The sequence below is a fragment of the Pseudorca crassidens genome, chromosome X (assembly GCF_039906515.1).
Source record: "Pseudorca crassidens isolate mPseCra1 chromosome X, mPseCra1.hap1, whole genome shotgun sequence".
NCBI classification, from domain to species: Eukaryota; Metazoa; Chordata; class Mammalia; order Artiodactyla; family Delphinidae; genus Pseudorca; species Pseudorca crassidens.
Window position 1 is genome coordinate 97,097,461 of NC_090317.1, and position 26,958 is coordinate 97,124,418.

The 26,958-nt window shown below is 44.7% G+C and overlaps 1 long non-coding RNA gene across 1 annotated transcript in view; it reads left to right on the plus strand.

The window, feature by feature from the left end:
* The first annotated feature begins 269 nt into the window (after nt 1–269).
* The window catches only part of LOC137216958 (uncharacterized), a 55,676-nt gene continuing 28,987 nt past the window's right edge, over nt 270–26,958 (plus strand). Inside the window, exon 1 of the long non-coding RNA XR_010939910.1 lies at nt 270–358. This is a non-coding gene — a long non-coding RNA (uncharacterized lncRNA). The remainder of the gene's footprint in view (nt 359–26,958) is intronic.

A 26,958-nucleotide genomic window follows, 5' to 3' on the forward strand; every position in this document is an offset into this window, starting at 1 on the left:
ACATAGCTCAGAACAAAGGTGTCGAATGGCTTCCTTTGTATCTCTGGCACTTGCAAATCCTCTCCAGTGTATACTTTAAGCCATGATCATTTTGGTTTCAACCATTCCAGTTTGGGTGGAGGAAACAAATATTTATGAGACGTGGTCTCTGCCTCCGGGAGAAATAAACCCACAATTACTACACTATGTTCTGAGGCTGACAATGGAGAGGAACAAACAGTGTATGCGCATGCGTGAGGGAAGCAGGCGAGGAGAGGAGAAGCCCAGCCAGGACGTGCTTTCAGAAGTCTGGCTTCAGCCTAATCCTGAGGGCGGTCCTGGAACATACGTGGTATCTCAGAATCTGTTCTGCCCTGAGGTAACGGAAAGGAGCTTTTATGTGTCTATACCAGTCAGTCCTTAAGATGCCTAACTCTGAGGAACTTCTGACCTGAGTGGCTCTAATCACCTGAGGGCCAGCAGGTGTGGACCATTACCAGCAGCCCCTGGAGCTGTTAGGGAACAGGTCTGAGGAACCGGTTTCAGAGATGGGGGGGGGTGGGGGGGCGGGTCTGGGTGGGGCTCATAGAAGAAGCAGATGGAATTTGCCGGGCAAAGACACTAGGGAGAGAGGGTTCCAGGCCTGTGCATGCAAGAGAGAGAAGCGGGTTGTACGGGCCTTGAATGCCATGCTGAGGAAGGCGGACTCCATTATGAGAGACAGAGGCAAACTAGAATGGGTTGAGAGGAGCGTGCCTGGGATGGCCCGGAAATGCATGCTGTGTCTTGACTCCATTGCCAAGGATTGGACTGAGTGTTGGTGAGGCCACGCTGGGGGTGAGGAGACAGGCCAGTACCTCCTAGAAGCCAGTACCTCTTCTGCAGCCAAGAGCCGGCCTAACTCCCGCTCTCCCCTGAGCCTCCTCTCAGCTTGCCTCTCCCTACTCAGTGTGTAGAATTCCCTTCCCACAGCCTCTCCTCTCTTCTCTTACCTCTTCTCATCATCCCAGCTTCTCTTTTCTTTCTCTCCTTTGCCAAGTAGCTGACAGCCTACCTACAGTGAGCTTGCTGTGCCGGGACCATCTTTGATCCATCTCCTCTTGTTTTCCCTGTGGGTTCCCTGGATTCAGTCCTGTGTTAAATGTGGTGCAACAAGGAAGGCAGCTGGACATATCTATGCATACATTTTTATTTTAAAATGCTGCAAAATTTTTTATAAAAGAAAGTTCATGAAAAATTTCAACATATACCCAAGCAGAGAAAATCCTATAATAAAATCCTTTGTACTCAATCACTCAGTTTCAAAAATGATCAATTCACAGCCTATCTTAACATCTTCTATAGTTTTGCCTACTTCCCCACCCCCAGAACGCTTTGAAGCAAATCCCAGACATCATATCATTTTATCTACAGATTTCTCAATATATATCTCTAAGAGTTAAGGACTTTTATAAAAGAACATAACTACAATACAATTAACACTCCCCATAACAATAATTACACCATATTATCAATTATCTTGTCAATATTCACATTTCCCCAATTGTCTTTTTTTAAAAAGGTTGAGGACTGCTGATTTATTTATTTATTTATTTATTTTTGGCTGCATTGGGTCTTCATTGCTGTGTGTGGGCTTTCTCTAGTTGTGGTGAGCAGGGGCTACTCTTCGTTGCTGTGCGTGGACTTCTTATTGTGGTGGCTTCTCGTTGCGGAGCACGGGCTCTAGGTGCACAGGCTTCAGTAGTTGTAGCACGTGGGCTCAGTAGTTGTGGTGCATGGGCTTAGTTGCTCTGCGGCATGTGGGATCTTCCTGGACCAGAGATCGGACCCGTGTCCTCTGCGTTGGCAGGCGGATTCTTAACCACTGCACCACCAAGGGAAATCCATCCCCAATTGTCTTAATAAGATTTTTAAAAATTATTATTATTTTAATATGATTTTAATAGTTTGAATCGAGATGCAAATAAATCCATACATTGCATTTGGCTGACATGCTTCTCAAGTCTGTTAATATACAGGCTTACGCTCCACTCATTTTTTTTTCTTGCAATTTTTTGTCATTGTTGAAAAAAACTGGATAATTTGTCCATAAGAGTTTCCCATAGCCTGAATATTGCTTAGTGCATCCTCATGGTATGATTCAACATGTTCCTCTGTCCTCTGTATTCCCTGTAAATTGGTAGTTAGAGCTAGGCCAGCACTGTCCAATAGAACATTCTGCAGTGACAGAAAACTTCTATATCTGCACTGTCCAGTATGGTAGCCACTAGCCACATGTAGGTATTGAGCACCTGAGATGTGGCCAGTGTGACTGAGGAACTGGAACTTTAGTTTTATGTAATTTTAATTCATTTAAATATAAATAACTACATGTGGCTAGTGACTACGGTAGTGGACAATGCAGATCTAGAGGCTTGATCAGATTCAGTTTTATTTTATTATCAAAACTACTTCAGGGCTTCCCTGGTGGCGCAGTGGTTGAGAGTCCGCCTGCCGATGCAGGGGACACGGGTTCGTGCCCTGGGCCGGGAAGTTCCCACATGCCGCGGAGTGGCTGGGCCCGTGAGCCATAGCCGCTGAGCCTGTGCGTCCGGAGCCTGTGCTCCGCAATGGGAGAGGCCACAACAGTGAGAGGCCTACGTACCGAAAAAAAAACACACACAAAAACAAACTACTTCAGGTACTTCCATCTTCCACCACTGTATTTAGTCCAAATTTATTTCGTCTTGTCTGTAATCAGTCTACTCTAGCTGTGTCTAAGCCTTTTACACATTTCCCAACAGGCCACAGGGTGGCACTGTGGATCTGATCTCTTCTGAGGAGCCCACCAGCACCACGGACACAATTAGCCGGCACCCAGCTACACAGCAGTTTTTCCCTTCCTGTTTTGTTTGACTCCATCATGTTTCTTTCACACAGCTTATAAAAGCATGGAATTAGAACATTTCTTCATTTTACAGGTGAAGAAAATGGAGCAGGGAGAGGAGTAGGCTGCTTCTCAAAGCTGTGCTCCCCTTCTCAGTGAAGAGCCCTTCCTGAGAACCCCTTTGGAAGTGGGAGGGAAGGAGGCAAAAGGTTATACAACTGGTTAATGGCAGAACAGAGATAGAACTTAAGTCTGTCTCCTGATGCCCACCCCAAGAGTTCTTTCTTCTTTCTTCTGTCAACACTGAATTCCATAATACCTTTGCTGACGTTGAACCATCCTTGCATTCCTGCAATAACTCTGCTTGGCCATGTGTTTTAGCATCTTATACACCACTGAATTCAGCTTGCTATTTTTTTCAGGAGTTTTGAATTTGTGTTCATAAGTTTAGTCAATTTTTTTTTCTTGTTATTGTACTTGTCTGGTTTGGATTTCAGGATCCTAACAGCCCCATAAAATAAGTTGGGAAGCTTTTCTTCTTCGCTATTTTATGTAACAGTTTATATAAGGTAGGGTTTCCTATTTTTTGAAGATTGGGTAAAGCACGTCCATAAAAGTGTCTAAACTGGGTTCTCTTCTTTCCTTCCTTCCTTCCTTCCCTCTTTCCTCTTTCTTCCTTTCTCTTTCTATCTTTCTTTCTTTTGTGGAGGGTGGACTGAGGACTTTGGGAAAGATTTTTAACTTTCTGTTTCATTTGTTTTAAAGGTTATTGGTTTATTCTGATATTCTATTTCTTATTGAATTGATTTTGTTATTTTACATCTACAAGATTGTCTCTTTCATCTAATTTTCCAAATTTATTGGCACAAAGTTGTTCATAGTGATTGCATATGATTTTCAAATCTCTTCCAGCATACTTTTTCTCTCCACCCTGTTTACTCCTGTCCAGTCCTGTGCCACAAGGCCTGCATAATGACTTTGTAGTCATGATTCTGAATGCCAAACCCAAATGTGCAGTAAATGTATATTGTCCATATTTGATGAGATGGGGGGTATTAACCAGATACGGAGAGAAAGCCACAGTTCCTAGAGCTTATAAAGTACATTTAGCTTAGTTTAAGTTTTTCCCCCATGGGAAACACAAATCTGCATAAAATACTGCTTGGTTTTGTCACTGCTGTACTTAAAAGAATGCCCCCCAGCACTGAGTCTAACTTGTTTGGCCAGGCTCTCAGGATCCTATGGCGGCAGCCCTCCATAAATGACTGTGCCCAGTATTGAACTTAGGGCCAGGGAGAATATAGAGACAACAACCACATCTTCAAGTGGTGCCTACAATTAGTTGGGAAGTCATAATAACACAAACAAGAGGTAAATTATGTGGTAATCTGTGAAGTGCTGACATGGAAACGAACAGCAGGTGTCATTGGATGAGGGGAGAGTTGGACTAGTTGGGAAAGCCAAGTAGGGATTGGCTAGGCAGGGGGAGCACAGAGAGAGTTTTAGGCAATAGAAACTCTTAAAAGATTAAGGACATGGAAGGAGAGAAGGCATGCCTGCTGATCTCTTCTGTGTAAAAACTAGATTGGGGTGGGAGAATCAACGGGATTCACTGATATTCTTTTATATAAGAATATATTTTATATATAAGAATACATTCTTGTGGAAACAACCCAAATGTCCATCAATGGATGAATGGATAAACAAAATGTGGTATGTCCATACAGTGGAATATCATTCAGCCTTATAAAGGAAGGGAATTCTGACACATGCTACAACATGTATGAAACATGAAGACATCCTACTAAGTGAAAAAGCCAGGCACAAAAGGACAACTATTGTATGATTCCACTTATATGAGGTTACTAGAGTAGCCAAACTTATAAGACAGAAAGTAGAATGGTGGTTGCTAGGGGTTAGGGGGAGGAGGAAATGGGCAGTTAGTGTTTAAGTGGTATAGAGTTTCAGTTTGGGAAGATGAAAAAGTTCTGGAAATGGATGGTGGCCATAGCTGCACAACAATGTGAATGTACTTAATGCCTCTGAACTATACACTTTAAAATGATTAAGATGGTTAATTAAAATTTTTATTTTAAATTTCATAAAATTTATTTATTTTTAAAATTTATTTTTGGCTTCGTTGGGTCTTCGTTGCTGTGTGCAGGCTTCCTCTAGTTGCAGTGAGTGGGGGCTATTCTTCGTTGTGGTGCGTGGGATTCTCACTGTGGTGGCTTCTCCTGTTGCAGAGCACAGGCTCTAGGCATGTGGGCTTCAGTAGTTGTGGCACGTGGGCTCAGTATTTGTGGTGCACGGGCTTAGTTGCTCCACGGCATGTGGGATCTTCCTGGACCAGGGCTCAAACCTGTGTCCCCTGCATTGGCAGGTGGATTCCTAACCACTGCACCACCAGGGAAGCCCCTCCGTACATTCTTATATATAAGAATATATGTATATCTCCTGAGGAATATAGACCAGGGTGAGCAGGGCTTGTTTCTGGAAGGTGGAAGCACAGAGAATATTCTCTATTATATACTTCCACATTGTTTGAATGTCTTCCAAGGAGCATATAATTTTGTAATCACCAGATAATTAAAGATGAAAAACTCCAGTGGAGGAGGATATAATGTGATGGATGGCCATGAAAAGTCCATGTCATGTAACTCCAGCTGAAAGTCATCTCATGGGAAGGTTTTCCTTCTTTAGAGGAGGGAGGGGTCCACTTTAGCTTAAATCCCTCGGAATGACTGAGAAGGAGCTGAACAGACAAAAGGTTAGGGCTCTGGAGGAAGCTGACCCCCCAGGAACTTGTGATGATTTTCTTCCTTGAGCAGAGGGGACTTGGAGGCTGGCAGTCTGTCAGCAGAGCAAATACACACCCCCAACCTGGGCCCTGGCCAGGGATCTGAGGTTGTCAAGTGCACAGCAGCTGAGAGACCAACAAGCAGAGGCCCCAAGACCTGGGCATCTGGCTAGAAGGCTCGGGCCAGGCCTCAGGGGCTGCACAGCAGCCTCCCCACCCACCAGAGACAGGCTCATGCAAATACTCTGTATGGCTGGCCTGCCCTGTGGGAGACGCTGGCACGGTCCAGGGGGCTGGGAGGGAACTGGCACTTGAAATGTTTGTTCCTCTGCTTTGCTCCCAGGTTGCTAGGGTGAAGTTCATAAACACACTGACTGGCTTCATTGCTGATTAATGAGCTCCAGCTTTAGGTCTGACAATCCTTGGACTTGAACCAGGTGGCTCCCTGCTCCTCTTTTTTTTTTTAATTTAAAATTTTTTTTATTTTTCGGCGTGTGGGGTCTTCGTTTCTGTGCGAGGGCTTTCTCTAGTTGCGGCAAGTGGGGGCCACTCTTCATCGCGGTGTGCGGGTCTCTCACTGTCGCGGCCTCTCTTGTTGTGGAGCACAGGCTCCAGACGCGCAGGCTCAGTAGTCGTGGCCTATGGGCCTAGTTGCTCCGTGGTATGTGGGATCTTCCCAGACCAGGACTCGAACCTGTGTCCCCTGCATTGGCAGGCAGATTCTCAACCCCTGTGCCACCAGGGAAGCTCTTCCTGCTCCTCTTAACAGCAAATTTCAAGCCTTGTGCTTCTCCCCACAACCTTAGCCTCCCCCAGCACAGTCCAGTCCAGGCAGATAACTTGTCCTTCTTTCTCCACCGAGGCCTGCTGAACCCTCAGCTCCTGTCTCCATTTGCCTATTAAGTCCCTCCTGATTCAGAGACTGGCTGAGTGGCTGTGCCCCTTCATGCGGCTGACACAGCACTCGTGCCCTTGAACTCTTCCATATCTGAGACCTTCTCATCCATATCTGAGACCTTTCACAATTTCCCTACTCTTATGTATTCTCCTTCTCTTGAACTAGACTTCGTCTTCACAGGCTGTACATGTGATCCATATTTCCCGGTCCTTGAAAAAATAAAACCCAAATCGTGGCCTTACTGTAGCCTCTGTCCCAGGCCATACCACATCTCTGGTCTCTCCTTCCTGCCCCCGAACCACTGCAAGCCAATGTCTAGGTCCCAGGCACCTACCATGTGTTCTGTATACTTTTTTAAAAACCAGTTTGGGGACTTCCCTGGTGGCACAGTGGTTAAGAACCTGCCTGCCAATGCACAGGACACAGGTTTGATCCCTGGTCCGGGAAGATCCCACATGCTGCAGAGCAACTAAACCCATGCACCACAACTACTGAGCCTGCACTCTAGAGCCCATGAGCTACATCTACTGAGCCCGCCTGCCACAACTACTGAAGCCCGCGTGCCAAGAGCCTGTGCTCCGCAACAAAAGAAGCCACCACAATGAGGAGCATGTGCACCACAACAAAGAGTAGCCCCCACTTGCTGCAACTAGAGAAAGCCCGCATGCAACAACGAAGACCCAACACAGCCAAAAAAATAATAATAATAAAAATAAATAGTTTTATTAAAGTATACTTTACATATAATCAAAGAACCAACTTTAAGTGTACATTTTGATGAGTTTTGACAAATGATAGTGTAACCACTATCACAGTCAAGGTATAAAAGATATTATTACCCTAAAAAGTTCCACTGCGTCCCTTCTCAGTCAACCACTGATCCTCTTTCTGTCACTCCAGATGATTTGTCTTTCTAAACTTCCACATAAGTGGAATCATACAGTATGTATCCTTCTGCATCTTGCTTTTTTTGCTCAGCATGTTTTTTGAGATTCATCCACGTTGTTGCATGTGTCAGTAGTTAATTCCTTTTTATTGATGGGTAGTATTCCATTGTGTGGATGTACCATAATTTGTTTATCCATTTACCTGTTGATGGATATTTGTGCTATTTCCAATCTTTTGGAAGATATTATGAATAGAGATGCCATGAACATTTTGTATATGAGTCATTGTGTGAACATACGTTTTCATTCCTTTTGGGCAAATATCTAAGAGTAAAATGGTTGAGTCTTATGTTAATTCTATGTTTATGTTGATAATGAAGTACCAAACCATTTTTCAGCGTTGCTGTAACATTTGACATTCCCACCAACAGTGTATGAGAGTTCCAGTTGCTCCACATCCTTGTCAGCACTTGGTATTGTCAGTCTTGTTAATTTTAGCCTTTCTAACTGGTGTGTAGTAGCACTCTGTTTTCTTTTAGATTTTTATCATGACGTATTTTCAGCATTTGAAATATTAAGAGAGAATAATATAATGAATACCCATGTACCCAGTGCCTAGCTTTGTCAGATGTTAACATTTTTCCATAATTGCTTCAGATCTAATTTCTTTTTATGAAGAGAGTCTATTGAGAATTCCATGTACTGCACAATCATGTCTACATTATATTTGAGGAGAGGATTTAGCTTTGACCTTAGAAATAATTTTATTAAGGCTATCATTGACAATAAATTGCAGTAAATTTTGGTGACTATCAACATCAATATTTGTTTATCTTCATTAACATTTTTCCCAATGAACACATTTTTTAAAATCAGAAAGTTCAGTGCATAAAGTATGAAGTGGTGAAACATTTTCTTCTTTTTAAGCAACTTCATTAAGATGTAATTTATGCACCATACAATTCACCCACTTTTATTTTTTATTTTTTGGCTGCATCACGTGGCTTACAAAATCTTAGTTCCCCAACCAGGGACTGAACCTGGGCCCCTGGCAGTGGAAGCATGGAGTCCTAACCACTGGATCACCAGGGAATTCCCTCACCCATTTAAAGTGTACAATTCAATGCTTTTTAGTATAGTCACAGATATGTGCAACAATGAACCCTCTGAGTTCTTTTAATTTTCATAAATTTGTTGAAAATTGGGCACTTCAAATAATATGTGACAACTCTGGAAATCAGAGTCTCCCCCGTTCCAAGGTTAGTTGTTGTTGCTGCTCTTTATTCTTATTGTTTGTTTCTGAACTAAATCTGTAAAGTGTATTCTTTTTTATGAGTGGCCACCGAAGTCTCTGCTCATTAGCTTAGTGGTCAGCTAATGAATGGATAGAGAAGTCCTTAAGTGACTGGAACTAATAATTCTCTCAGTCATTGCTGGAGGGCTCTGTGTGTATGTTGTTCAACACTCAGCCAGGCAGTTGACAACTCTGCCATAGCCTTCACTTCCTGCTTGCACAGAGCCTCAAGGTCATTCAGAGCTGAGAGATGAGGACTTTTTCAGGTCTCTCTCCGGCATGTGCACAGCCCTATGCATGCAGATTGCCTTCTAGATTCCCAGGAATATGTTGGAGCTTTTCAAAGACCTCTATGGACATCTCCTTCCTGAGCTCCTCCTCCTCTTGTTGTCCCCCTCCCTGTTGACAGTATCTCCAGTTTAATTGGGACTTTTTAGATTTTTTAAAATAAATTTATTTATTTATTTATTATTTTTGGCTGTGTTGGGTCTTTGTTGCTGCATGCGGGCTTTCTCTAGTTGCGGTGAGCAGGGGCTACTCTTCGTTGTGGTGCGTGGACTTCTCATTGCGGTGGCTTCCCTTGTTGCAGAGCACGGGCTCTAGGCATGTGGGCCTCAGCAGTTGTGGCACACGGGCTCAGTAGTTGTGGCTTGCGGGCTCTAGAGTGTGGGCTCAGTAGTTGTGGCACACAGGCTTAGTTGCTCCATGGCATGTGGGATCTTCCTGGACCAGGGCTTGAACGCGTGTCCCCTGCATTGGCAGGCAGATTCTTAACCACTGGGCCACCAGGGAAGTCCAGGACTTTTTAAATTTTAGAAAACAGTTTCTCCTCAGGGAGGTCAACTGTAGGTTCCATGTGTGGAAATCAGGGAGACAGGCCTCAGGGCCTCATCAGGCCACAAAAGACAGAAAGGAGCCAGGGCAGCAAGAGCCTGAGACTCCTCCAGGCCGCCCTCTCATCACATTTCCCCCACTCTTGGGCAATCTGCTGTCTTCTCTCCCTGATGATCACATCCTCTGCTTACTCATGCATCCTTTCTGTTCCCTCATAACCTCTGCTGACTCAGGGCCTACCCACATTGTGACCTTTTAGCTTCTGCTCCCATGGTTAACTGATGAGTTCCTCAGCATGTCCTAGTTTTAATCGCCAAGTGAGAGGAAATCTTCTCCGGGCCTGTGGAATTTTTTTTGTCTCAGGTTAAGTGCTCACTCTGGTCCCATCGGCTTTTGCAAGTGGGTGGAGTCAGGTGTTCCATTGAAAACACCTTCCAACGAGCCATGGGTGGAACAGTCTCACTCAGAAGGTGCTGGGGATGGGCAGATGTCACGAATGACATCTCTAGGACTGTCACGTGCCATGGCGGAGCATAATGATTAAGCGTACAGTGTCTGAAGCTAAACTGCCTCAATTTGCATCCCAGCTCCTCCACTTACCAGTTATGTGTCCTTAGGCAAGTTAACTTCTTGGGACCTAGTTTTCTTATCTGTAAAATTAGAATGGTGGTAATCATCATACCTAGTGCAGGAGCATTAAATGAATTCGTGCATGTAAAGCACTTAGAACAATGTCAGGTGTATAGTACTCAATTAATGCTTGAAATCATTATCCAGCCACTAAAGGTGGAAAATGCAGATTCACTTTTCCCTCTCCTTATATCTCCCACTTACAACATCACATTCTATCAGTTTTATAACCAAATTCCCTTAAAGGTACCATCTAGACTGCCTCATTGTTTCTCTTTGAGAACCTGGCAGGCACCTCCCAACTGGTGTCCTTGCTTTCACGTCTCCCTAGTCCAGTCCAATCTCCCCACTGCCTCCAGAATTATTTTTCTAAAATGTACATCTGGTCATGTCACATTACTTCTTTTTTTTTTTTTATGGGAAGGCAAGAACTTTTTTTTTCTGTTAAATTTTATTTATTAAAAAAATTTTAATTTAATTTTATTTATTTATTATACAGCAGGTTATTATTAGTCATCCATTTTATACACATCAGTGTATACATGTCAATCCCAATCTCCCAATTCATCCCACCACCACCCCCATCCCCTGCTGTTTTATTTTTATTTATTTATTTATTTTTTATTTTATTTTTTTTTGCGGTACACGGGCCTCTCACTGCCGTGGCCTCTCCCATTGTGGAGCACAGGCTCCGGACACGCAGGCTCAGCGGCCATGGCTCACGGGCCCAGCCGCCCCGCGGCATGTGGGATCCTCCCAGACCGGGGCACGAACCCGCGTCCCCTGCATCAGCAGGCGGACTCTTAACCACTGCGCCACCAGGGAAGCCCTGTTTTATTTTTTAAGTATAGTTTTTAGTGCTTGTTATCATCGGTGGATTTGTTTTTTGGTTTGGTTGCTCTCTCTTTCTTTTTTTTAAATTACTTTTATAATTTTTCATTTCTAATAATATCTTAAATATTTTTAATTTTAATAACTTTATTTTATATTATTTATTTATTTATTTCCCCCCCTCCCTTTTCTTCTGAACTGTGTGGCTGACAGGGTCTTGGTGCTCCAGCCGGGCGTCAGGCCTGAGCCTCTGAGGGGGTAAGAGCCGAGTTCAGGACACTGGTCCACCAAAGACCTCCCAGCCCCACATAATATCAAACGGCAAAAGCTCTCTCAGAGATCTACATCTCAACGCTAAGACCCAGCTCCACTCAGTGTCCAGCAAGCTACAGTGCTGGACACCCTATGCCAAACAACTAGCAAGACAGGGACACAACCCTGCCCATTAGCAGAGAGGCTGCCTAAAATCATAATAAGCCCACAGACACCCCAAAACACACCACCAGACACAGTCCTGCCCACCAGAAAGACAAGATCCAGCCTCATCCACCAGAACACAGGCACCAGTCCCCTCCACCAGGAAGCCTACACAACCCACTGAACCAACCTTAGCCACTGGGGGCAGACACCAAAAACAACGGGAACTACGAACTTGCAGCCTGTGAAAAGGAGACCCCAAACACAGTAAGTTAAGCAAAATGAGAAGACAGAGAAATACACAGCAGATGAAGGAGCAAGGTAAAAACCCACCAGACCAAACACATGAAGAGGAAATAGGCAGTCTACCTGAAAAAGAATTCAGAGTAATGATAGTAAAGATGATCCAAAATCTTAGAAATAGAATAGAGAAAAATACAAGAAACATTTAACAAGGACCTAGAAGAACTAAAGAGCAAACAATGATGAACAACACAATAAATGAAATTAAAAATTCTCTAGAAGGAATCAATAGCAGAATAACTGAGGCAGAAGAATGGATAAATGACCTGGAAGATAAAATAGTGGAAATAACTACTGCAGAGCAGAATAAAGAAAAAAGAATGAAAAGAACTGAGGACAGTCTCAGAGACCTCTGGGACAACATTAAACGCACCAACATTCGAATTATAGGGGTTCCAGAAGAAGGAGAGAAAAAAGGACTGAGAAAATATTTGAAGAGATTATAGTTGAAAACTTCCCTAATATGGGAAAGGAAATAGTTAATCAAGTCCAGGAAGCACAGAGAGTCCCATACAGGATAAATCCAAGGAGAAACATGCCAAGGCCGTTTCTTCCAGGTTGTCCATTTTATTGGCATAGAGGTTGCTTGTAGTAGTCTCTTAGGATGCTTTGTATTTCTGTGGTGTCTGTTGTCACTTCTCCTTTTTCATTTCTAATTTTAATGATTTGAGTCCTCTCCCTCTTTTTCTTGATGAGTCTGGCTAAAGGTTTATCAATTTTGTTTATCTTCTCAAAGAACCAACGTTTAGTTTTATTGATCTTTGCTATTGTTTTCTTTGTTTCTATTTCATTTTTCTGCTCTGATCTTTATGACTTCTTTCCTGCTACTAACTTTGGGTGTTGTTCTTCTTTCTCTAGTGCCTTTAGGTGTAAAGTTACATTGTTTATTTGAGATTTTTCTTGTTTTTTTTTTTTTTGAAGATTTGGGAGAGGAGTTTGATTTTCAAGTTGCTTGGATTGATCTGACCCATGATTTTCTTCTTTCTTGAGGTAGGCTTGTATTGCTATAAACTTCCCTCTTAGAACTGCTTTTGCTGCGTCCCACAGGTTTTGGATTGTCGTGTTTTCGTTGTCATTTCTCTCTAGGTATTTTTTGATTTCCTCTTTGATTTCTTCAGTGATCTCTTGGTTATTTAGTAACGTATTGTTTAGCCTACATGTGTTTGTGTTTTTTATGTTTTTTCCCCTGTAATTGATTTCTAATCTCATAGTGTTGTGGTCAGAAAGCATGCTTGATATGATTTCAATATTCTTAAATTCACCAGGGCTTGATTTGTGACCCACGATGTGATCTATCCTGATGAATGTTCCGTGTGCATTTGAGAAGAAAGTGTAATATGCTGTTTTTGGATGGAATGTCTTATAAATGTCAATTAAATCTATCTGGTCTATTGTGTCATTTAAAGCTTGTGTTTCCTTATTAATTTTCTGTCTGGATGATCTGTCCATTGGTGTAAGTGAGGTGTTAAAGTCCCCCACTATTATTGTGTTACTGTCAATTTCCTCTTTTATAGCTGTTAGCAGTTGCCTTAAGTATTGAGGTGCTCTTATGTTGGGTGTATATATACTTATAATTGTTATATCTTCTTCTTGGATTGATCCGTTGATCATTATGTACTGTCCTTCCTTGTCTCTTGTAACATTCTTTATTTTAAAGTGTATTTTATCTGATATGAGTGTTGCTACTCCAGCTTTCTTTTGATTTCCATTTGCATGGAATATCTTTCCATCCTCTCACTTTAGTCTCTATGTGTCCCTAGATCTGAAGTGGCTGTCTTGTAGGTGGCATATATATGGGTCATTTTTGTATCCATTCAGCAAAGCTGTGTCTTTTGGTTGGAGCATTTAATCCATTCACGTTTAAGGTAATTATCAATATGTATGTTCCTATTACCACTTTCTTAATTGCTATGGGTTTGTTTTTGTAGGTCCTTTTGTTTTGTTTTGTAGGTCCTCTTGTGTTTCCCACTTAGAGAAGTTCCTTTAGCATTTGTTGTAAAGCTGGTTTGGTGGTGCTGAATTCTCTTAGCTTTTGCTTGTCTGTAAAGCTTTTGATTTCTCCATTGAATCTGAATGAGATTCTTGCTGGGTAGAGTAATCTTGGTTGTAGGTACTTCCCTTTCATCACTTTAAATATATCATGCCACTCCCTTCTGGCTTGTAGAGTTTCTGCTGAGAAATCAGCTGTTAACCTTATGGGAGTTTCCTCATATGTTATTTGTCATTTTTCCCTTGTTGCTTTCAACAATTTATCTTTAATTTTTGTCAGTTTGATTACTATGTGTCTTGGCGTGTTTCTCTTTGGGTTTATCCTGCCTGGGACTCTCTATGTTTCCTGGACTTGGGTGGCTGTTTCCTTTCCCATGTTAGGGAAATTTTCGGCTATAATCTCTTCAAATATTTTCTCTGGGGCTTCCCTGGTGGCACAGTGGTTGAGAGTCTGCCTGCCGATGCAGGGGGCACGGGTTCGTGCCCCGGTCCGGGAAGATCCCACATGCCGCGGAGCAGCTGGGCCCGTGAGCCATGGCTGCTGAGCCTGCGCAACCGGAGCCTGTGCTCCGCAACGGGAGAGGCCACAACAGTGAGAGGCCCGCGTACCGCAAAAAAAAAAAAAAAAAAAAATATATATATATATATATATATTTTTTTTTTTTTCCCCCCTCTGGTCCTTTCCCTCTCTCTTCTCCTTCTGGGACCCGTATAATGTGAATGTTGTTGTGTTTAATGTTGTCCCAGAGGTCTCTTAGGCTGTGTTCATTTCTTTTCATTCTTTTTTCTTTATTCTGTTCTGCAGCAGTGAATTCCACCATTCTGTCTTCCAGGTCACTTATCCGTTCTTCTACCTCAGTTATTCTGCTATTGATTCCTTCTAGTGTATTCTTCATTTCAGTTATTGTATTGTTCATCTCTGTTTGTTTGTTCTTTAATTCTTCTAGGTCTTTGTTAAACATTTCTTGCATCTTCTTGACCTTTGCCTCCATTCTTTTTCCGAGGTCCTGGATCATCTTCACTATCATTATTCTGAATTCTTTTTCTGGAAGGTTGCCTATATCCACTTCATTTAGTTGTTTTTCTGGGGTTTTGTCTTGTTCCTTCATCTGGTACAAAGTCCTCTGCCTTTTCATTTTGTCTATCTTTCTGTGAATGTGGTTTTCCTTCCACAGGCTGCGGAATTGTAGTTCTTGCTTCTGCTGTCTGCCCTCTGGTGGATGAGGCTATCTAAGAGGCTTGTGCAAGCTTCCTGATGGGAGGGACTGGTGGTAGGTAGAGCTGGGTGTTGCTCTGGTGGGCAGAGCTCAGTTAAACTTTAATCTACTTGTCTGCTGATGGGTGTGGCTGGGTTCCCTCCCTGTTGGTTGTTTGTCCTGAGGCAACCCAGCACTGTAGCCTACCCAGCTCTTTGGTAGGGCTAATGGCAGACTCTGGGGGGGCTCACGCCTAGGAGTACTTCCCAGAACTTCTGCTGCCAGTGTCCTTGTCCCCACAGTGAGCCACAGCCACCCCCTGCCTCTGCAGGAGACCCTCCATCACTAGCAGGTAGGCCTGGTTCAGTCTCCTATGGGGTCACTGCTTCTTACCCTGGGTCCTGATGCACACACTACTTTGTGTGTGCCCTCCAAGAGTAGAGTCTCTGTTTCCCCCAGTCCTGTTGAAGTCCTGCAATCAAATCCCGCTAGCCTTCAAAGTCTGATTCTCTAGGAATTCCTCCTCCCGTTGCCAGACTCCCAGGTTGAGAACCCTGACGTAGATCTCAGAACCTTCATTCCAGTGAGTGGACTTCTGTGGTATAAGTGTTCTCCAGTTTGTGAATCACCCACCCAGCAGTTATGGGATTTGATTTTATTGTGATTGCACCCCTCCTACCACCTCATTGTGGTTTCTCAATTGTCTTTGGATGTGGGGTATGTTTTTTGGTGAGTTCCAGGGTCTTCCTGTCGATGACTGTTCAGCAGTTAGTTGTGATTCCGGTGCTCTCGCAAGAGGGAGTGAGCGCGTGTCCTTCTACTCTGCCATCTTGAACCAATCTCTACTCCACTTTACTTCCTGAAAACAGCTCCAGTAGCTTCTGATGCCTGCAGAATAAAGTTTAAGCTCCTTAGCATTCCAAGGGTGGTCCCAACTGATCACTCATGGCAGGATGAAGTATTGAACTAGTCTTTTATATGCTCTTTGGGCAGGCCCTGTCAGGCAGGCATGTGTAGTTCCTTGCCCCAGGGCCTCTGGAGGGTCAAAACTGAGCAGCTTGCACTATTTACAGTAGCCAAGACATGGAAGCAACCTAAATGTCCATCAACTGATGAATGGATAAAGAAGATGTGGTATATATATACAGTGGAATATTACTTAGCCGAAAAAGAATAAAATAGGGGTAGAGTGAAGATAGCAGAGTAGGAGGACGTGGAGTTCGTGTCTCTTCACAACTAGGGCACCTACTAGGTGCTGGTGGGGGACCTTGGACACCTAAGGGGATGGGACGAACCCCTGCGTGACTGGGTAGGTCGTGTGGCAGAGGGAGTGGAGGAGAAGTGGAGGTGGGACAGGACCAGTGCCCCTGAGTGGCGGCTGGGGGAGGGGAGGGGTTCTCACGCACGGAGGGGCCCACTCACAGTGAGGTAGCTGGGGGAGGGGAGGGGTGGCTGGGGGAGGGTATGAAACTGTGATTAAAAATCTTCCAACAAACAAAAGTCCAGGAACAGATGGTTTCACAGGTGAATTCTATCAAACATTTAGAGAAGAGCTAACACCCATCCTTCTCAAACTCTTCCAAAAAATTGCAGAGAAAGGAACACTCCCAATCTCGTTCTACGAGGCCACCATCACCCTGATACCAAAACCAGGCAAAGATGTCACAAAAAAAGAAAATTACAGACCAGTATAACTGATGAACATAGATGCAAAAATCCTCAACAAAATACTAGCAAACAGAATCCAAGAAGACATTAAAAGGATCACACACCATGATCAAGTGGGATTTATCCCAGGGATGCAAGGATTCTTCAATATATGCAAATCAATCAATGTGACACACCATATTAACAAATTGAAAAATAAAAACCATATGATCATCTCAGTAGATGCAAAGAAAGCTTTTGACAAAATTCAACACCCATTTATGATAAAAACCGTCCAGAAAGTGGGCATAGAGGGAACTTACCTCAACATAATAAAGGTCATATACGACAAACCCACAGCCAACATCGTTCTCAATGGTGAAAAACTGAAAGCATTTTCTCTAAGATCAGGAACAAGACAAGGATGTCCACCCCCACCACTATTATTCAACATAGTTTGGGAAGTCCTAGCCATGGCAATCAGAGAAGAAAAAGAAATAAAAGGAATACAAATTGGAAAAGAAGTAAAACTGTCACTGTTTGCAGATGACATGATACCATACGTAGAGAATCCTAAAGATGCCACCAGAAAACTACTAGAGCTAATCAATGAGTTTGGTAAAGTAGCGGGATACAGAATTAATGCACAGAAATCTCTTGCATTCCTATACACTAATGATGAAAAATCTGAAAGAGAAATTAAGGAAACATTCCCATTTACCATTGCAACAAAAAGAATAAAATACCTAGGAATAAACCTACCTAAGGAGGCAAAATACCTGTACTCTGAAAACTATAAGATGCTGATGAAGGAAATCAAAGAAGACCCAAACAGATGGAAAGATATACCGTGTTTGTGGTGTGGAAGAATCAATATTTTCAAAATGGCTATACTACCCAAGGCAATCTATGGATTCAATGCAATCCCTGTCAAATTAGCAATGGCATTTTTCACGGAACTAGAACAAAACATCCTAAAATTGGTATGGAGACACAGGAGACCCTGAATAGCCAAAGCAGTCTTGAGAAAGAAAAACGGAGCTGGAGGTATCAGGCTCCCTCGGTGCTCTGTGATGACCTAGATGGGTGGGATGGGGGCGGTGGGAGGGAGGTCCAAGAGGCAGGGGATATTGATATACATATAGCTGATTCACTTCATTGTACAGCAGAAACTAACACAACATTGTAAAGCAATTATACTCCAATAAAAAAAGAATAAAATAATGCCATTTGCAGCAACATGGATGGACCTAGAGATTATACTAAGTGAAATAAGTCAGAAGGAGAAAGACAAATACTATATGATATCACTTATATGTGGAATCTAAAATATGACACATATGAACTTATTTACAGAACAGAAACAAACTCACACACATAGAAACCAAACTTATGGTTACCAAAGGGGATAGTGGGGTGGGAGAGGGATAAATTAGGAGCTTGGGATTAGCAGATACAAACTACTATATATAAAATAGATAAACAACAAGGTCCTACTGCATAGTACAGGGAACTATATTCAATATCCAGTAATAAACCATAATGGAAAAGAATATGAAAAAGAATATATATATATATATAAAAATATAAGTGAAGCACTTTGCTGTACCCCAGAAACTAACACAACATTGTAAATCAACTATACTTCAATCAAAACAAAACAAAGCAAAACCAAACAAACAAAAAAAACTGAGCTGCTCAAGGCAAGTCCTCTTTCCAGTCTTTAGGGAAAGCCTGGGTTGATCGAAGAGGTCCTGCTGGGTGACAAGGGAGGAACAGGAGCGGAGAGGCATCTCTCAGAGTGGGCGGGAAGGGGTAGAGAATCCCGAGGATAGAGGTAGGGATAGAGGTTGGCAACCCTGCAAGCACTGGGGATGCCCTGCTCTGTGGCAGTGCCCTGGGAAGGTGCCCAGATCCAAGAGAACCAGCTGGCTGGCACTCCTGAGGGCCCGGACTCCAGGCTCCAGGACTGCCAACCTGAAAAAGATTCCTAGCCCCCGAAAATCAATTCAAGCACTGTCTTGGAATATCCAAAGGCCCCAAACTGATATGTCAGCTGGGTGCCACTGTACCGACTTAAAGAAGGACATGTTCCTTTACTCTGAACATAAGTTTACATGGATCAAAAATACCCATATTCCCCATTAAGAGCCCCCCTGTTCTGAATAAAGGAATCTGGGAAACCAAATTATTTTGCGGAAAGCTCACTTAGCAAAAGTGGTAAACATGTGTACCCAGTCCCCTTTCTTCCCTTCCCTGTTACCAACAATACTCCTATATTATTGGGGGGTAGCGATGTGCCGGATAGGAAATGACTGCATCTAAGGATGACCATTGAGATGTAAGTGGAAGTTGGTGGTGAGATTTCTAGGAGAGGTCTTTTGTCCCTTGCCCTTCCCCTACTTCCTGCCTGGAATGTGGGTGTGATGATAGACTTCCAGCAAACATTTTGTGACCTGAAGGATGTAAGCCATGCCCTAAGGATGAAGGAGTAGAAAGATAGAAAGAACCTGGGTCCCAGATGCCTGTGGGTTTTTTTTTATTGGAGTATAATTGCTTTACAATGTTGTGTTAGTTTCTGCTGTACAATGAAGTGAATCAGCTATATGTATACTTATACCCCCTCCCTCTTGGACCTCCCTCCCCACCCCCATCCCACCCATCTAGGTCATCACAGAGCACAGAGCTGAGATCCCTGTGCTATACCGCAGGTTCCCACTAGCTATCTATTTTACACATGGTAGTGTATTTATGTCAAACCTAATCTCCCAATTCATCCCACCCTCCCCTTCCCTCCGTGTCCACACATCCATTCTCTACATCTTCGTCTCTATTCCTGCCCTGCAAATAGGTTCATCTGTACCATTTTTCTAGATTCCACATATATGCATTAATATATATTTGTTTTTCTCTTTCTGACTTACTTCACTCTGTATGACAGACTCTAGGTCCATCCACATCTCTATAAACGACCCAATTTCATTCCTTTTTATGGCTGAGTAGTATTCCATTATATATATGTACCACATCTTCTTTATCCATTCATCTTATATCTTGTTTAAGCCACTTATTTATTTTCTGGTTTACCAGCCACACCTAATCCTAACTGGTAAAGCAAGCACAGAATCAGAGCTCAGGAAAGAGAATAGCCCAGAGGGATAGTTCACAGAGGCCAGAGTATGAGCGCAGAGCCCTTGCTATCCACCCCAGAGACCACCTGTGGCAGGAGCCTCAAAGATGGCCCCAATGATCCTCACCTCTGAGTGTTCACTCTCTTGTGTACATCCCTCCCGCAAAGAATAGGGCTGGCCTGTCTAGCCAATAGGATACCACAGAAGTAACAGTGTGTGACTTCTGAGGGCCATAAGAGACACTGTAGCTTTTGCCTTGCTGTCTCTTGATTCAGCCCTGGGGAGAGCCAGATGCCGTTTGTGAGGACACTCTCGCAGCCCTGTGGAGAGGTGTGAGGAACAGGTGAGGAACAGGGACCGCCTGTCAACAGCCAGCCCCGTGAGTCAGCCATCTTGGAAGTCAAGTCCCCGGAGACTGCAGCCCAGGCTGGACTGCACCTCATGAGAGAACCTGAGTCAGAACTACTCCCAGACTCCTGACCCACAGACACCATGAGATAATAAGTGCTCATTGTTGTTTTAAGCTAAGTTTTGTTATACATCTGTAGCTAACCAATACACTACCACATGGGGACCTCTCAGCCAGCTTGTCTCTTGCTTCTGGTAGGTGGAACACAGCCAGATTCCTGCTCTGTGGGCCATGGGCTCTGAAGCAGAGCAGGTTTTAGGTTTTTCTGAGGGCATGGTCTTTTTCTGTTTAGCTCCCCTTCACACCTGTGGTAGCCAGCCTCCAAGATGGCCTCTGGTGATCTCTGCTTCCTGGTGTTCACGCCTTTGTGTAATCCTCTCCTGTTGAGTGTGGGTTGGACTTAGTGAGTAGAATAAGGCAGGAGCGATGACGGGTGACCAGGAGACTAGGTCATAAAAGGCAGGGTGGCTCATCTCTCAATCTCTCTCTCCCTCCCTATGCTGTGGGAAAGCTTGTCTGGAGCAGCCCTGTAGAGAGGCCCCACGTGGCAAGGCACTGAGGCCTCCTGCCAACAGCCATGTGAATGAACTGAGAAGCAGATCCTCTAGGCTCAGTCAAGTCTTGGGAGACCACAGTCCTGGCCGACAGCTTGACTATAGCCTCCCCTGAGCACCCAGATTCCCAACCCTCAGAAACTATGTGTGATAATAACTGTCCATTGTTTTAAGCTGCAAAGTTTCAGACTAATTTGTTAAGCAGCAGTGTGTAACCAATATCTTCCCCATCACAGCGTAGTGGTTAACAACTGAACTCTGAAACTAGACTGTCTGGACTTAAATCCTGGTTAGGCTACTTTGAGGCTGTGTGACCTTGAGCATGTAACTTAATCTTTCTGTGCCTCAGCTTCCTCAGTTATAAAATGGGGGATACCACTGTTACCTACCTCATAAGGTTGTGAGGATTAAATACAGACATAAAAAGGGCTTAGCAAGGTGCCTGGCATATAATTAGCAGTCGGTAAGTGTCAGTTGCTATTTTGGTTGGTACGATTCTGGCTGATGCAGAGACAGTGTGGGGATGAAGTGAGGCAAACACCTGCCAGTAGCACCACGATCATGACCTCCAGAGAAGTAAGGGGGGATGAGTATTTGCAAATCCTGAAACAGGCCCCCGTGGTTTTGCCTCCAAGTAGAGCATAACCGGGCTCTGCGTATTGCAGGTGGGACCACGCTGCCTGGGTGAGGAGAGGCAGCCTTCAGGATGGTTCCGTGGATGCCAGGGCCTCAGGTCATGCCCATCCCTGGGTGATGCAGCCACGATTCTGAGCATGCGTCCCTGGATTGTAACATCCCTGCTCTGGAAGATGGTCAGAGAACGCTTTAGAAAGCTTGGACTGCGGCTGAAACTGGAAATGCTGGAATTTCTGGTTTCCAGTATGCAGGAAGTATGAGTTTCCCTTTTCCCAAAGGAAAAAACATTTGATTCCAATTGATTTGTAGGCCTGGAATAAGCTTTTTTCCTCAACTGGAAGGTATTATGGACTGTGTACGCTAAAGGAGAGAAGGGTTAGGAAAATGTAAGCAAGAAACTTTTACCATAAAAGTAAAATACATTACTAAGTGAAAGAAACCAGTCTGAAAAGGCTTACATACTGCATGATTCCAACTATATGATATTCTGGAAAGCACAAAACTACGGACACAGTAAAAGGATCAGTGGTTTCTGGAGGTGGGGGAGGGATGAATAGGATACGTGTCATTATACATCTGTCCAAACCCATACAACACCAAGAGTGAGCCATAATGTAAACTATGGACTTTGGGTGATGATGATGTCAGTGTAGGTTCATCAGTTGCAACAAACGTACCACTCTATGGGGCATGTTGATTACGGAGGAGGCTCTGCCTATGTCGGGGCAGGGGCCATATGAGAAATCTCTGCACCTTCTTCTCAAGTTTGCTGTGAACCCAAAACTGTTCTAGAAAAGAAAATCTATTTGTTTAAAAAGTAAAGTGAGAAAGAGCATTTGATTTGAGGGCATATTATTTAGAACTCCGTTGAGTACCAGTACCAGAAGTTTCAAGCTTACTGAACCTCCGAAGAAGGTTATAGGTCATAGGTGTCTGATGAATCGGAAGACAGAGATTTTTGCTCTGGAAGATGAGAGGGTGCTGCAGTGGGCCTCAGAAAGGCCTGGAAGGCAGCAGGGAATCCACGTAGAGGGAGAACTGCTGTGGCGTGCTCCTCTCTATTCCAGCATCTCTTTATTCTCTCTCCCTCTCTCCTCCTCAGCCTTTTGTCCCCCCACAGAGCTTGCTTCTCAGGCCTACAGCATCCCACAGCCCCCCTACTTACACAGAATGGCTTTCTGGCTCTTCATAAACACTGTTTTCTTTTTCTCCATCCCAATCCCAAATTCCTGGGGAAGGGGACGCTTGGTGGCCCAGTACCTTGGGGCCGATGTCTGCTCCCTGCTCCAGCAACTCTGGCCATGGGGCAGGGGTGGGAGCACCTTACAAAGGAAGCTGTCTGGAGCCCATCCCCGCAAAATAGCGAATGGGTGTACCAGGAGCTGTGCAGGGCTGGTGACTTTTAGCTGGGCCCAGTTCTGTGACCTGTGACAGTCGTCCCCCTGAAGCAGGCTATCATGTTAGCTGCTGGCAGAAATCTGCCCCACTTTCTGTGCTTGGCGGCTGGTGCCTGCTTTCCCTTTTGATTTAAGGCCGGTGCAGGGGCTTGGATTTGGAGCGTGGCATTGGAGGAACTCTTTAACGCCAACTAGCCTTAATTCCTCCTTCTTATATAACTAAATGGCAACTGAGAGGATATTTGGATTCCGCTTGCTTTTTTTTTTTCGTTGCAGTTCGGTTATTAATTAGTGTGCAAAAAAAAAAAGTAAGTAATAAAATATCCTTGTTTATGTTCTAGTCCGCGGGTCTGTGTGCTCATTAGTTTGCAGCCTGGCGTGGGGATCGGGAACGCTGGGCCCCCAGGGAGTGGGCCGGACCGAGGGTGTCAGCGTCTTCCGTTGCGGAGGCGATGGGCCAATGCAATTCGTTCCTCTTCCTCCCTCCCTCTCTCCCCCACCCCTCCTCCTCCCCTTCCTCCCTCCCTCTCTCCCCCACCCCTCCCCACACCTTCTTCCCTCCCCTTCCTCCCTCCCTCTCTCCCCCACCCCTCCCCCACCTTCCTCCCTCCCTCCCCCCTCACCACCTTGCTCCCTTCCCCCCCACCCTCCCTCGCCTCCCCGCGGGTTCTGGGCGTCCTTGCAAGGCAAGCGCTTCCTGAGAGGGTGGCTTGGAGGCCAGCGCAGTCATTCTTTAAGGAAGGGGGGATGGGATCAACAAGGCAGTTGAAACCCGGTTCTAGGCGGCCTCCGGTGGTGCCCCCCGCGGGGCCCAAGCCGCCCCACCTCCGCGACTGCCCGGAGCCCCGCTGCGGACTGTGCTGGCTGCCGCCACCCGGCCTTCCGTGATGCACCCCTTCACTTCGGGGTGGATCGGAGCCGGGGGATGCGGGGGCTCCCGGAGAGTGTGACTCAGAGGGGCAGACGTCCCCCAATTCTCGAAGCCTGCGAGCCCCAGGGCGACCCTTAGCTCCAGGACAGCGCGTTTGTCCCCTTGCAAAGATGGACTGCGGGGGTGGGGGTGGGGCCGATTGGTGAAGGGGGCTTCTGGCCCCCCCCCCGGAGGGCTTGGAGGGTTGTAATTCAGGCTGGCCCGCCTTTTCCAGCCCCTCTCAGCTCCATCCTCCCCTCCATCCCCAACCCCCCTCACCCCTAGCCGGCGCCCCAGCCGTCGGGCAGGTGCGGCAGGCTGTCCGGGGCAGTCTTGACCTGACGCGGCAGGAAGGAGGGAAGGAGGGCTGAGCAGCCTGGCCGGGAGGCCGCACTTCTTATCGCCCCCTCCCACCCGGGGCTGGGGGGCTGGGGGCTCCTGCCCCGCTGGAGCCGGGCCGGCTGAGGGCGCCAGCTGCCTTGGGAGCCGGTTTTGGAGGTGGGGTCAGGCCGGGCTCTTAGGCCTTGTTCACCTCATGACACACCCAGAAATTTTATATAATATCTCTAAGACATTCAGGGGAGAACTGCAGAGTATTTGGAGAGTGAAAATGTGGCCTGCTGGAAAAAAAAAAAGTATTTCTGTGTATTATGTAATCATTTCTGTGTATTATGTAAAAAAATTAAGTGTGTTGAATATCAAGTATGTATATATTTTTCTAATGAAATCTTTCCAACCCTCCCTTTTATTTTTTACTTTTACTATGGAAAATTTCAAACATATACAAAAATAGATGAGTAGCTAATCCCCAGCTTCAATAATTATCAAGGTAGGGCCAATTTTGTTTCCTCTCTACACCCACCCACTTCTTCCCCCTCCTATTATATCTTTTCAATTTTTAATGATAAGTTAAGCTTGCGTTTTAATTAGCCTTTGCTGTGTAACAAGCCACCCCGAGGAATAGTGGCTGAAAACAACAATATTTTGATTTGTCATGATTTGGTTGGCTGGGTACTTCCTCTTGCCAGTTTTGCCTGGACTCACTCAAGAGGGAGGATCAGCTGGGCTGGAAGGTTCCAGATGGCCTGACTCACATATCTAGCTGTGGACTAGGACTCCTCAGGTCTCCTCTCCTCCATGGCTTCTCGTGTTCTAGTAGGCTAAGTGGACTTCTTTATATGGCAACCAGAACCTTCTGGGAGAATCAAGGCAGAAGCCTCAAGCTTCCTGAGCTAACTGTGGGAGTCTCAAGTCACTTCCACCCACTTCTATTGGCCAAAGCAGGTCACAAGGCCAGTCCAGAGTCTGGGATGGGAGGGTAGAGAAATAGACCCACCCTCAGATGGGAGGAACAAAGTGCAGTGACGCATTGCAAAGTGAATGCTAGCATGTGAGGGATTGGTGGTCTTTAACCAATCTAGTACACAGTTAGCTTTTATCAACATAACTTTTTACATGAGCTTTTATGCTTGCAATGGCCACACACAATTCCTGATCTAGACTTTTTAATGATAAACAAAATGCTTGATAGTCACCATCAAGGAGAAACTTTGTTAGTACAGGTAAGCAATTGACATTTTTTTATCATCCATTTAAAGTTGTACAACAATTGAAATTATATTTAAAGAATCTGGCAGCTCTTCCTTTAGGGGGCAGATGAAAATTTGATATTTCTCATCGTAATGCAAATGAATGTTTGACTCCAGACATCTCTCCCTATAGACAGTTGAAAATGAAGATGAAGGTCTTATCTGAAGGAGGCATGTGTATTATGAGAGCAGTAGACCTGCAGTTGGCATGGACGCCATAAAATTACACATCAGCCACAAAAGGATAAAGGTGTGTGATACATGTGGAGATGGGGTTTCAGGGCACGCTGCGGGGACCCTGCTCTGCCAGCCTCATATTACACTGCCAAGGCTCGGTCCATGACAACCTCTGGTGGGGCAAGAACAGGCATGGCAATGAACTCCAAGTTAGGGGCTCCAATTAGATGTTGTTGTTGTTTTTTTAATTGAGGTATGGTTGATTTACAATGTTGTGTTAGTTTCTGCTGTAAAGTAATTCAGTTCTTTTCCATTATGGTTTATTACAGGATATTGAATATAGTTCCCTGTGATCCAATTAGTTTTTGAACAAGCCAAAGGAAAGGCTCTTCAGAGTTGTAGTTACTCTTAGCAGAACTGTCATAGTACTGAAGATTCTTCTTTTATGGAAGATGATGGATTTTGCCTTAACTTTCTTGTCCTTAATATCCACCTTGTTGCCACACAACATAATGAGGTTGTTTTCACATACTTGTACCAGATCTCTATGCCAGTTAGGCACATTCCTGTAAGCTCTCGATGTTACGTCAAACATTAAAATTCTACGTTGGGTTTGGATGTAATAACCATCTCTCCATCCACCAAATTTCTCCCGACCAGCTCAATATATCCCATACATTGACCTTAATAGGTCCTCTGCTGGTGTGGAACACAAAGGAATGGACCTCAACCTCAAACATGGCTACGTTCTTCTCCAGTCACCAGTCAGTGACGTTTCATGAATGTAGTTTTTCCATCACCAACCAATACAAGTTTGAACGGAGCTTGTGATTCTCCTTGGGCAGCCATCATGTTTCTTCCAGAAGCATCTCCGTGCTGAGGGTGCTATGACCATTATTCTTGCATTTACTATTAACATGTTAGCATGCCCCATCTGTGTACCGCCTTTGTAAAATTAGGCAACAGTCTTCAAGACTACTCTCACTTCTGACACCAACTGCAGAGTTCAGGGGTCCCCAAGATCACCCTCAGGTCTGATTATTTGCTAGAAAGACTCACAGAACTCACTGAATGCTTTTATACTCATGGTTACAGTTTATCACTGTGAAAGGATACGGATTGAAATCAGTCAAGGGAAGAGACACAGGGGGGCAGGGTCCGGAGAGGTCCAAACACGGAGCTTCCATTTGTCCTCTCCCAGTGGCGTCATGAATAGTGCTAACTCCTCCCAGCAACTATGCTGTGACAATATGCGTGGAGTATTGCCAACCAAGGAAACTCACTTGAGCCTTGGCGTACAGACTTTTTACTGGAGCTTAGTCGTGTAGACATGGTTGGTGGTCCACGCTCTGAAGGCTGAGCTGATACCGTGTGACCCAAAGCCCCTACTGTAAATCAAGTTGTTCTCCTATCTGGCGTGGCCTAAGGCCCCCAGGTAAACAAAGATACTCTTATCAGGCAAGACATTCTAAGGGTTTAGAGATCACCTTCCAGGAACCAAGGCAAAGGCCAGGCCTTTCTTTGGGCAAGGTTCATTCTTCACTGCACACCCTCATTCTGCTTTTTCTCTCTCTTCCTTTCTCC